The sequence below is a fragment of the Lolium rigidum genome, chromosome 3 (genome assembly GCF_022539505.1).
Source record: "Lolium rigidum isolate FL_2022 chromosome 3, APGP_CSIRO_Lrig_0.1, whole genome shotgun sequence".
Classification (NCBI taxonomy): Eukaryota; Viridiplantae; Streptophyta; class Magnoliopsida; order Poales; family Poaceae; genus Lolium; species Lolium rigidum.
Window position 1 is genome coordinate 231586902 of NC_061510.1, and position 12925 is coordinate 231599826.

Consider the following 12925-nt stretch of genomic DNA (forward strand, 5'->3'; position numbering starts at 1 on the left):
TTATGGATTATAATCTAGAGATGTTGTTCTGGAATGTTCGCGAGCTAAAAGGAGTGCTATTAGGGAGTTCCTCAATAGTTTGCATGTGAGTATTGTGTGTATTTCGGAGTCTAAGGTCACGGATGTCGATGAGTTCTATGTTTCATAGTGTTTGGGATCGTCCTTTGACGGTTTTGTGTTTTTGCTGGCGGATGATACAAGAGGAGGTGTGTGATACGTCTCCAACGTATCTATAATTTCTGATGTTCCATGCTAGTTTTATGACAATACCTATATGTTTTGTTCACACTTTATATCATTTTTATGCATTTTCTGGAACTAATCTATTAACAAGATTCCGAAGCGCCAGTTCCTGTTTTCTGTTGTTTTTGGTTTCAAAAATTCTACACAGGAAATATTCTCGGAATTGGACGAAACAAAAGCCCAAGGCCTTATTTTCCACGGAGTGTTCCAGAACACCGAAGGAGAGACGGAGAGGGGCCACGAGGTGGCCACCCCACCTGGCGGCGCAGCCAAGAGGGGGGCGCGCCCAGCTATGGGGTGGGCCCCTCGGGACCCCTCCGACGCCGCCCTTTCGCCTATATAATCCTCCAGATGCGAAAACCCTAAATACCCGACGATATTCCACGAAGAGTTACGTAGCCGCCGCCATCGCGAAGACAAGTTTCGGGGGACAGAAGGCTCTGTTCCTGCACGCCGCCGGGACGGGGAAGTGCCCCCGGAATCCATCTCCATCGACACCACCATCATCTCCATCGACACCACCGCCATCTTCATCGCCGTTGCTGTCTCCCATGATGAGGAGGGAGTAGTTCTCCCCCGAGGTTGAGGGATCTACCGGTAGCTATGTGGTTCATCTCTCTCTCCCATGGTGTGATCTTTATGTGATCATGAGCTTTGTATCACTATTAATCTATGTGCTACTCTAGTGATGTTATTAAAGTAGTCTATTCCTCCTCCATGATGTAAAGTTGACAGTGTGTGCATCATGTAGTACTTGGCGTAGGTTATGATTGTAATCTCTTGTAGATTATGAAGTTAACTATTACTATGATAGTATTGATGTGATCTATTCCCTCTTTCATAGCTATTGGTGACAATGTGTATGCTATGTTAGTACTCGGTCTAAATTGCAACCTCTCCTTATCTTTATTTTATTTTGTTTTATATTTGTGTCTTGGAAGTTGTTACTACAGTAATTTTGTTTTATATTTGTGTCTTGGAAGTTGTTACTACTGTAGCAACCTCTCCTTATCTTTATTTTATTGCATTTTTGTGCCAAGTAAAGTCTTTGATAGTAAAGTTGATACTAAATTTGTATTTCTGCGCAGAAACAGATTTTTAGCTTTCACGAATTTGAGTTGATCTCTCTGTAGGAGAGTCTAAAAAATCTGCAAACATTCATGAGTAATCCTCAGATATGTACGCAACTTTCATTCAATTTGAGCTTTTTCATCTGAGCAAGTTAAGTGCCTCGAAAAAATTCGTCTTTACGGATTGTTCTGTTTTGACAGATTCTGCCTTTTATTTCGCATTGCCTCTTTTACTGTGTTTGAGTGGATTTCTTTGCTCCATTAAATTTCAGTAACCTTGGGTAATGTCCGAAGTGTTGAGAATGATTGTGTCCTTGCTGAACATGTGAATTTTTGATTATGCACTAACCCTCTAATGAGATTGTTTTGAGTTTGGTGTGAAGGAAGTTTTCAAGGGTCAAGAGAGGAGGATGATATAATGTGATCAAGAAGAGTGAAAAGTCTAAGCTTGGGGATGCCCCCATGGTTCATCCCTGCATATTTCAAGAAGACTCAAGCGTCTAAGCTTGGGGATGCCCAAGGCATCCCCTTCTTCATCAACAACTTATCAGGTCACCTCTAGTGAAACTATATTTTTATTCGGTCACATCTTATGTGCTTTACTTGGAGCGTCCGTGTGTTTTTATTTTCGTTTTGTTATCTTAGTTCTCTGAATAAATCGGATCCTATCATGCTTGTGTGGGAGAGAGACACGCTCCGCTTTTTCATTTGAACACTTGTGTTCTTCGTTTAACTTTTAATGTTCATGGCAAAAGTTAAAAGCTACTGCATTTATTGCTATTTGGTTGGAAACGGAAAATGCTTCATGTGGTAGTTGGTATATTGTCTTGAATAATTTGATACTTGGCAATTGTTTTGAGCTCTCAAGTAGATCATGTTTAAGCTCTTGCATCATGTAGTTTAAACCTATTAGTGAAGAACTACCATAGAGCTTGTTGAAATTTGGTTTGCATGATTGGTCTCTCTAAAAGTATAGATATTTTCTTGTAAAAGTGTTTGAACAACAAGGAAGACAGTGTAGAGTCTTATAATGCTTGCAATATGTTCTTATGTAAGTTTTGCTGTACCGGTTCATACTTGTGTTTGCTTCAAACAACCTTGCTAGCCAAGCCTTGTACTGAGAGGGAATGCTTCTCGTGCATCCAAAACCTTGAGGCAAAACTTATGCCATTTGTGTCCACCATAACTACCTACTATGTGGTATTTTTCTGCCATTCCAAAGTAAATTGCTTGCGTGCTACCTTTAAAAATTTCATTCGTTGTCTTTGCAATACATAGCTCATGGGAAAGTAGCCTAAAAAACTATTGTGGTAATGAATATGTCGCTTATGTATCTTATTTCTTATAAGCTGCTTGTTGAGCGGTAATCATGTTTCTGGGGACGCCATCAACTGTTACACCTTTGTTGAATATCATGTGAGTTTCCATGCATGTTCGTCTTGTCTGAAGTAAGGGAGATTTGCCATGAGTTGAATGGTTTGGGTATGCATATTGTTAGAGAAGAACATTGGGCCGCTAACCAAAGCCATGTATCATGGTGGAAGTTTCAGCTTGGACATTAATCCTCAAATCTCTTATGAGAAAATTATCTGTTGTTGAATGCTTAAAGCATAAAAGAGGAGTCCATTATCTGTTTTCTATGTTGTCCCAGTATGGATGTCCTCAAGTTGAGATCTATCAAAATTGAGAAATCAAATGCGATCTATCTCCTTGGACCTTTGTACAGGTGGCATAGAGGTACCCCTTTGTGACACTTGGTTGAAACATATGTAATGCAATGATAATCCATGGAAATCCGAGCTAATTAGGACAAGGTGCGAGCACTATTGGTATTCGATGCATGAGGCTTGCAACTTATAGGATGCATAACACATATGAATTATTACTACCGTTGACAAAATTGTTTCCATGTTTTCAAAATAAAAGCTCTAGCACATGAGTAATCCCTGCTTCCCTCTGCGAAGGGCCTTTCTTTTACTTTATGTTGAGTCAGTTTACCTACTTCTTTCCATCTTAGAAGCAAACACTTGTGTCAACTGTGTGCATTGATTCCTACATACTTGCTTATTTGCATTCATCATATTACTTTGTGTTGACAATTATCCATGAGATATAAATGTTGAAAGTTGAAAGCAACTGCTGAAACTTATATCTTCCTTTGTTTTTGCTTCAAAACCTTCTATTAAGAATTTGTTGCTTTATGAGTTAACTCTTATGCAAGACTTATTGATGCTTGTCTTGAAAGTACTATTCATGAAAAGTCTTTGCTATATGATTCAGTTGTTTAGTCATTATCTTTACCATTGCTTTGAATCACTTCATTCATCTCATATGCTTTACAATGGTATTGATCAAGATTATGTTGGTAGCATGTCACTTCAGAAATTATTCTTTTTATCGTTTACCTACTCGAGGGCGAGTAGGAACTAAGCTTGGGGATGCTTGATACGTCTCCAACGTATCTATAATTTCCGATGTTCCATGCTAGTTTTATGATAATACCTACATGTTTTGTTCACACTTTATATCATTTTTATGCATTTTCTGGAACTAACCTATCAACAAGATGCCGAAGCGCCAGTTCCCGTTTTCTGCTGTTTTTGGTTTCAGAAATTCTACACAGGAAATATTCTCGGAATTGGACGAAACAAAAGCCCAAGGCCTTATTTTCCACGGAGTGTTCCAGAACACCGAAGGAGAGACGGAGAGGGGCCACGAGGTGGACACCCCACCTGGCGGCGCGGCCAAGAGGGGGGCGCGCCCAGCTATGGGGTGGGCCCCTCGGGACCCCTCTGACGCCGCCCTTTCACCTATATAATCCTCCAGATGCGAAAACCCTAAATACCCGACGATATTCCACGAAGAGTTCCGTAGCCGCCGCCATCGCGAAGACAAGTTTCGGGGGACAGAAGTCCCTGTTCCGGCACGCCGCCGGGACGGGGAAGTGCCTCCGGAATCCATCTCCATCGACACCACCATCATCTCCTTTGACACCACCGCCATCTTCATCGCCGTTGCTGTCTCCCATGATGAGGAGGGAGTAGTTCTCCCCCGAGGTTGAGGGCTCTACCAGTAGCTATGTGGTTCATCTCTCTCTCCCATGGTGTGATCTTTATGTGATCATGAGCTTTGTATCACTACTAATGTATGTGCTACTCTAGTGATGTTATTAAAGTAGTCTATTCCTCCTCCATGATGTAAAGTTGACAGTGTGTGCATCATGTAGTACTTGGCGTAGGTTATGATTGTAATCTCTTGTAGATTATGAAGTTAACTATTACTATGATAGTATTGATGTGATCTATTCCCCCTTTCATAGCTATTGGTGACAGTTTGTATGCTATGTTAGTACTCGGTCTAAATTGCAACGGTCTATTATGCACTCTAGAGGTTACTTTAATATGAACTTCGGACGTTGTGGAGCTTGTTTACTCCGGCTTGAGGTGTGCTTTTATAGCCCTACACAATGAATGGTGTTTGTTATCCAACAAGAGAGTGTTTAAGAGTAGCTTTATTTAATTATGTGATCATTGTTGAGAGTGTCCACTAGTGAAAGTATGATCCCTAGGCCTTGTTTCCAAATATCGAATCACCGTTTATTTACTGTTCTACTGCATGTTTACTTGCTGCCATATTTATTTCAGATTGTTATTGCCACTCATATTCATCCATATCACTTGCATTTTACTATCTCTTCGCCGAACTAGTGCACCTATACATCTGACAAGTGTATTAGGTGTGTTGGGGATACAAGAGACTTCTTGTATCTTAATTGCAGGATTGCTTGAGAGGGATATCTTTGACCTCTACCTCCCTGAGTTCGATAAACCTTGGGTGATCCACTTAAGGGAAACTTGTTGCTGTTCTACAAACCTCTGCTCTTGGAGGCCCAACACTGTCTACAGGAAAGGAAGCGTGCGTAGACGTCGGTGTGGTATTGGCTTGAGACACCTCGGTGGTCCAAATCGACCATGTGAGCTATGATACTTATGCTATAACCGGAGAGGTCACGACTAGAGATGATTCAAAGTGGTGGCTTACCACCGTGTATGGGCCCAAGACGACGGAGGAGAAAATCATGTTCCTGGAGGAACTTACATAGAGAAGGTCCATTTGCCCTGACCCGTGGGTGGTCGCTGGAGATTTCAATATGATCCTAAACGCGCCGGAGAAAAATAATGAGAATCTGGATAGAAACATGATGCAGCGTTTCAGGGCCTTTGTCCATTAGCATGAGCTCAAGGACATATATGCATGGGCGGACCTATACTTGGAGTAATGAGAGGGAAAGTGCTACCCTTACACGGATTGATAGGGTGTTGGTCTCGGTGGATTGGGATTTGCAGCACTTTGACTTAGTGTTGCAAGGTCTCTCATCGTCGGTCTCGGATCATGCGCCGCTCCACCTGGCACTTAATGCGGCGTTTAGGCCAAAGAGGAGGTTTAGGTTCGAGAGTTGTTGGCTAAAGCTGGAGGGGTTCGATGAGGCAGTAACGGAGGCGTGGGTTTGTGACCCCGCAATTGTAGACCCCTTCCGGAGGCTAGATGCACTCTTCAGGAATGCCGCAGAGCACCTGCAGTCTTGGGCATAGTTGCCAGCATACCGGATCGCCCGGATCGAGGAACGAGATCGGGGAACGAGGTTCGACATGCTAGCGGACAAGGATCGGTCAGGGGTATACATCTCTGGTGCGCCAAGTTGAATCGTGCATCGCGATCCAGTTTGGTTTGGATCGATGACCCCGGATCGATTTTTTTTTGCTAGATAGGTCTCGTGGCCATGGTCTAGCTTACGGGCTAGAACACACTTTATTCCCTCGTATATACTGCTAAACCAATGGAGAAAAGGTCCAGCTAACAAAAGGAAAAAGGCCCAAATCCTAGCCTACTATAACATGCCAAAGAGGTAACGCTTTGGCGTTCGTCTTCCTAAGCCGTACGAAAGAAAAGCTCCAGACCTGGTCTAATGTCGCCGCCAGAGAGCTCTCCGGTCCTCCCCTGCAGATGCGACAACCAATTCGGCCTCCCTGGTGTCCAGGGACCTGGGCGGCCGCCCCTCCCGCCGCCTCCCCCATAGGACCGGCCCTGGGGGTCAGCACAGACCGAACGGGATCGTGACCCAGCCGCGATTCAGGTCGACCCGATGTCGTTCCCGATCCTCGATCCGGGTCGATCGACCCGGGGTCGCGGAACGTGGCACCGACCCCGAACCCTGCAACTATGGTCTTGGGGACAGAAGAGAGTAGGGAATATCAAGCTAAACATTACGATCACCAGTACCCTAATCCTACGCCTGGATGTGGCTCGGGAGAGGCGTACACTGACCCCCGTTGAGTTTTGGCTAAGGACGATGCTCAAGCAATCTGTCCTCGGGCTTTCTTCGCTAGAGCGAACAATGGCGCGACAAAGATCGAGGATCCGCTGGTTGAGAGAGGGGGACACCAACACGCCACTTTTCCATGTCGTGGATAATGGAAGAAAAGTGAAAAACCACATTGCCTCGGTGAACATTGGAGATGAGATAGTCAAGGGCGGATCCAGGACAATTTTTGAGAGGGGGCAAAAATATGATAAGTGGTGCAAATAATACTTCTAAGTGGGGGCAAATCAGTTTTTAGCTAGCATATTACAAGGTAAATGAAAATTGAGTGGGGGCAGCTGCAGATCGCCGTCCGGCGACGCCCGGCCATGGCGTGGTCTGGCTGGGTGTAATATCCCAGGTTTAGAGACGATCGAGGGGTAGATTTTAGAAAAGGGATGTGCATTGCATCGTAAATTCTGGGGAAATTTCGCGCTTTTAAAAAAAAACTGCATCGAAGGGGGACAAGTTTCTCTCTCGACACCTTACAGGGTTAGGGTTTCGAGAGTGCGACAAACTTGCATCTCACTTAACTAATTTAGGGTTTTGAGAAGAGAGGAGAGTTTGTGCATTACAACTTAAGTTGCATTGAATTCAAACACAAGTTGTGTTTGAATTTCAAATTTAAAACATCATATGAATATCTCATAATTCAAATTTGAGGTAATTCATTAAACAAATTATAAATAACCAAGAATATAAATAGCACTACTATTATACAAAGCTCATTAGAGAAAATTGGAGCTTTATTGATAATCACACATGATACATTATCATTACAATATTCAGAATTGAAATATGAAATGTTACAACATATTACATGAATTGAATAAAAAGGAAAAAGAAAAAGGAAAATTGCAAGTTAATAAAATGTCCTAAACTACATGTTGATCTTCATGAAATCCTGGATCAAGATGATCTTACACTCCATCTTGATCATCTTGTTGTTCCCTGCACATAAACAAAGAAAAAAACAAAGTTATGCCAAGTGGCAAAGCCACTTGGCAGGTTAGCAAAAGAAAATGTAAATGGAGGGGATATGACCATGATCAGCCGAGCTGATCCATCCACTGGACCAAGTACCAACCAAGCACACACATAGGCAGCTCACAAGCCCGTGTGCATGTCACACAACGACAACCAAGCCAGGGAGAGTCACCAACAAGTGCCGGGCATTGTCGTCGACCCGGGAAGCAAGGGCAGGGCACATAAAAGCTTTTCACAGCAAACCCTAGTCATTTGCATCGACAAGGAGCTTCTGGGTAAGAACACAAGAACACAAGAACACAAGAACCTCAAGAACAGGAAGAACAACCACTGCTGTTCAACCTACTCAAACAGCCACAGAAATTAATCAAGCACCACAAGCTGGCAGGGAGGAGCAGGGCAAGCAAACCAAACCACCAGAAGCAATCCTCTACACCAACAACTTAATCTAGGAGCTGGAGTGAGGTATAAACAAAAAATCATGGGCAAACATCTGTTTTGCTCATAAATAAGCATGTGCATAACACATACACAAGCCAGAGGGTATGATTACCCTGTCTGTATCATCATTTGGTGTCAAAACCATTTGATGCTGGCAAAAAGGGGATTAAGCCAGAAGAAAATCATCCTATGGAAGAAATGTTCAAGCCCAGTGTATAATCACTATGGAAAACCAAAGAATCCAGCAAGGGATTGATTCACAGCTAGCCTAGCCCTACTCACCTAGCACTACATGGTTTATTAACCATCAAACAGATAGACAGGTTGAGTCTATTCTTGTTTGTCAACAACAAAGCTCACTTGAAATCCAACTAGGAATTATCCAGTGAGGTATTCACTAAGCCACAGCAAGCCAACAGGGGTGGGAGCTTCCTGAACAACAAAGGATTGCTGTTGAGGCCACCTCAACCACTAAAACAGCCCAAACCAACAAGCCAAGCACTTGTATCATCACCCAGATGGGTTCAAAGAGGAGCTAGGGTCCCCAACAGCTGTTGGCATCCCTTTAGCTCAATCCAATTAATTGTAAGAGTCATCACTGCAAGCAGTTCATCTCATTTATCCAGTAAACAAGGACAAGCTATACAGATAAATGAAATTCATAAATCACAAGTAACTGGAACACTTGCACATGATCCAGAGGATCATTGCAAGCATCAACTGATGCTTGAGCAAGCAACAACACACATCAGCATAAGCATGTGTGACACACACACATCACAGGGTGAGCAGCAGTGGGGCACGTGACAACACAGCAGCTTTTACAAGCAACTGATGATCACAAGATCATCAGAAGCTTGCTAGAGCATGCTACAGCATGCTAGAACCCATTCCAAGTATTAATACATGGACCAGATAATTAAGTCAAACATATAACTGAACAATTGCATCACAGATAAGTGAATTAGGCAGCACAATTGTATCTAGAAGCACTCCATCAAGGGATGGAGCTGTTAATTCAACAGCTAGGCTCAATTGAGCATGTCCATGAATTAGAGCACAAATAATAGCACATCAGGAGCACTGGCTCTTGCAAATTGCAAGGATGACACACAGTCATCAGGCCAGAGGCAAGTAATTGCACACACAGGAGAGGCAGGAGCAAGATAGCAGCAGCAGTAACAATGAAATATAGCATAGCACCACAGCATGCTCATGAGCAAGAGCTCATGAGTTGCAATAGCAAGTAATGGAGAAAGAACAGCACAACACAGCAGTTAGGATCCATGGCAAGCAAGACAACAGAACAACGATAAGCATAGCAAAGACAAGCACAACGAGCAGATGAGCGCAGCAGCATGCCTAGCCTAGCACGGCGCAGCAGCTAGCACAGCACCAGGGCTAGCATGGCGCAAGGCCACAGAGGCGTAGCAACAGCAGCACATCGGCACGGCCAGCATCTCCACATGGAGAAGTAGGCCAGTGGCCGAGCTAGACGAAGAGGAGGAAGAGAGAAGAGAGTAGAACAGGTAGCAGAGGAGGAAGGAGGAGAAGTGAACTTACAGGTGAAGCGGGAGGAGCTCGGCCATGGCGGCACGGCGGCACACGCCGGGCGAACGGCGGCGCCAGGCCAAGCCAAGCCAGGCACCACCTCGCCGCAACGCCAGCGCAACCACGGTGAGGCACACGGCCGCGCCACGGCGCCAGGAGCGTCGGCGGCGACGAAATCGCCGCGGAACACCACGGCAGGCGAGCAGAGGCGATGGGGGCGAGACGAGGAGTGATACGTCTCAAACGTATCTATAATTTCTTATGTTCCATGCTACTTTTATGATGATACTCACATGTTTTATACACACTTTATGTCATTATTATGCATTTTCCGGCACTAACCTATTGACGAGATGCCGAAGAGCCGATTCTTTGTTTTCGTCGTTTTTGGTTTCAGAAATCCTACAAAGGAAATATTCTCGGAATTGGACGAAATCAACGCCCAGGGTCTTATTTTTCCACGAAGCTTCCAGAAGACCGAAAAGGATACGAAGTGGGGCGACGAGGCGCCGCCACCATAGGGCCGCGCGGCCAGAGGGGGGCCCGCGCCGCCCTATGGTGTGGGCCCCTCGTCCGCCCTCCAATGCTGCCCTTCCGCCTACTTATAGCCTTCATCGCGAAAACCCCTGTACTGAGAGCCACGATACGGAAAACCTTCCAGAGACGCCGCCACCGCCAATCCCATCTCGGGGGATTCAGGAGATCGCCTCCGGCACCCTGCCGGAGAGGGGAATCATCTCCCGGAGGACTCTTCATCGCCATGTTCGCCTCCGGATTGATGTGTGAGTAGTTCACCCCTAGACTATGGGTCCATAGCAGTAGCTAGATGGTTGTCTTCTCCTCATTGTGCTATCATGTTAGATCTTGTGAGCTGCCTATCATGATCAAGATCATCTATTTGTAATGCTACATGTTGTGTTTGTTGGGATCCGATGAATATGGAATACTATGTCAAGTTGATTATCAATCTATCATATATGTGTTGTTTATGTTCTTGCATGCTCTCCGTTGCTAGTAGAGTCTCTGGCCAAGTTGATACTTGTAACTCCAAGAGGGAGAATTTATGCTCGATAGTGGGTTCATGCCTCCATTGAATCTGGGACAGTGACAGAAAGTTCTAAGGTTGTGGATGTGTTGTTGCCACTAGGGATAAAACATCAATGCTTTTTCTAAGGATATTTGTGTTGATTACATTACGCACCATACTTAATGCAATTGTCTGTTGTTTGCAACTTAATACTCGGAAGGGGTGCGGATGCTAACCTGAAGGTGGACTTTTTAGGCATAGATGCATGCTGGATAGCGGTCTATGTACTTTGTCGTAATGCCCTGATTAAATCTCATAGTAGTCATCGTGATATGTATGTGCATTGTTATGCCCTCTCTATTTTTCAATTGCCCAACTGTAATTTGTTCACCCAACATGCTATTTCTTATCGGAGGGACACCACTAGTGAACTGTGGACCCCGGTCCATTCTTTTACATCTGAAATACAATCTAATTCCAACTCTGTTCTTTACTGTTCTTCGCAAACAACCATCATCTTCCACACTATACATTTAATCCTTTGTTTACATCAAGCCGGTGAGATTGACAACCTCACTGTTAAGTTGGGGCAAAGTATTGTGATTGTGTTGTGCAGGTTCCACGTTGGCGCCGGAATCCCTGGTGTTGCGCCGCACTACACTCCATCACCAACAACCTTCACGTGTTCCTTGACTCCCTACTGGTTCGATAACCTTGGTTTCTTATCGAGGGAAAACTTGCTGCTGTACGCATCACACCTTCCTCTTGGGGTTCCCAACGTACGTGTGTCAACTACACGCCCGGCAAGATATTTTCCGGCGCCGTTGTCGGGGAGATCAAGACACGCTGCAAGGGGAGTCTCCCACATCCAATCTCTTTACTTTGTTTTTGTCTTGCTTTACTTTACTTTATTTACTGCTTTGTTTGCTCTCTATATCAAAAATACAAAAAAATTAGTTACTTGCATTTACTTTATTTACTGTCTTGTTTGCATTCTCTATATTGAAAACACAAAAAAAATTAGTTACTTGCATTTACTTTATTTAGTTTGCTTTATTTACTACTGTTAAAATGAATACTCCTGAGAACACTAAGTTGTGTGACTTCACTAGCACAAATAATAATGATTTCCTATGCACACCTATTGCTCCACCTGCTACTCTGCAGCAGAATTTTTGAAATTAAACTCGCTTTACTAAATCTTGTTATGAGAGAGCAATTTTCTGGTGTTAGTTCTGATGATGCTGCTGCCCATCTTAATAATTTTGTTGAACTTTGTGAAATGCAAAAGTACAAGGATGTAGATGGTGACATTATAAAATTGAAATTGTTTACTTTCTCCTTAAGAGGAATAGCTACAGATTGGTTGCTATCTTTGCCTAAAAATAGTATGAACGTGGAGGGACGTGTCGCCACTGGCAGCGCGGCCTGAGAGGGGGCGCGCCCGTGGGCATGGGGTGGGCCCCTCGGGACCCCTCCGACGCCGCCCTTCCGCCTATATATTCCTCGCGACGCAAAAACCCTATACGAATCAATCATACTCCAGAAAGAATCTAGGGGCGCCACCGCCATCGCGAAACTCGGTTTCGGGGACGAACTCTGCAGTCGGCCGCCGGGACGGGAAGTGCCCCCGGAAGCCTTCTCCATCGACGCCCACCGCCTCCATCGTTGCTCAGTGAGTAGTTCCCCCATGGACTACGGGTTCTAGCGACAGCTAGTTGGTACTCTCTCTCCCATGTACTTCAATACAATGATTTCATGAGCTGCCTTACATGATTGAGATCCATCTGATGTAATCGGTGTTGTGTTTGTTGGGATCCGATGAATTGTTACATTATGATCAGTCTATCTATAAAGTTTGTGAAGTTATTGTTGCTACAATCTTGTTGTGTTTAATGCTTGTCACTAGTGCACGAGTGGCATGATCTTAGATTTATGCTCTATAATTATTGCTTAGATTGTATCTACAAGTTGTTTGCACATGTCTATGTCCGGAACCCGAGGCCCCGTAGTGGACAAAGAATCGGGATAATCGGAGGGGAAGGTTTAGATATGAGGATCACATGTTTTCACCAAGTGTTAATGCTTTGCTCAGCGTGCTCTATTAAAAGGAGCACCTTAATTACCAGATGGATTCCCTTGAGGCCACGGCTCGCCAGTGGTAGGACAAAAGATGTTATGCAAGTTTCTCATTGCGAGCACGTATGACTATATATGGAAAACATGCCTACATGATTAATAAACTTG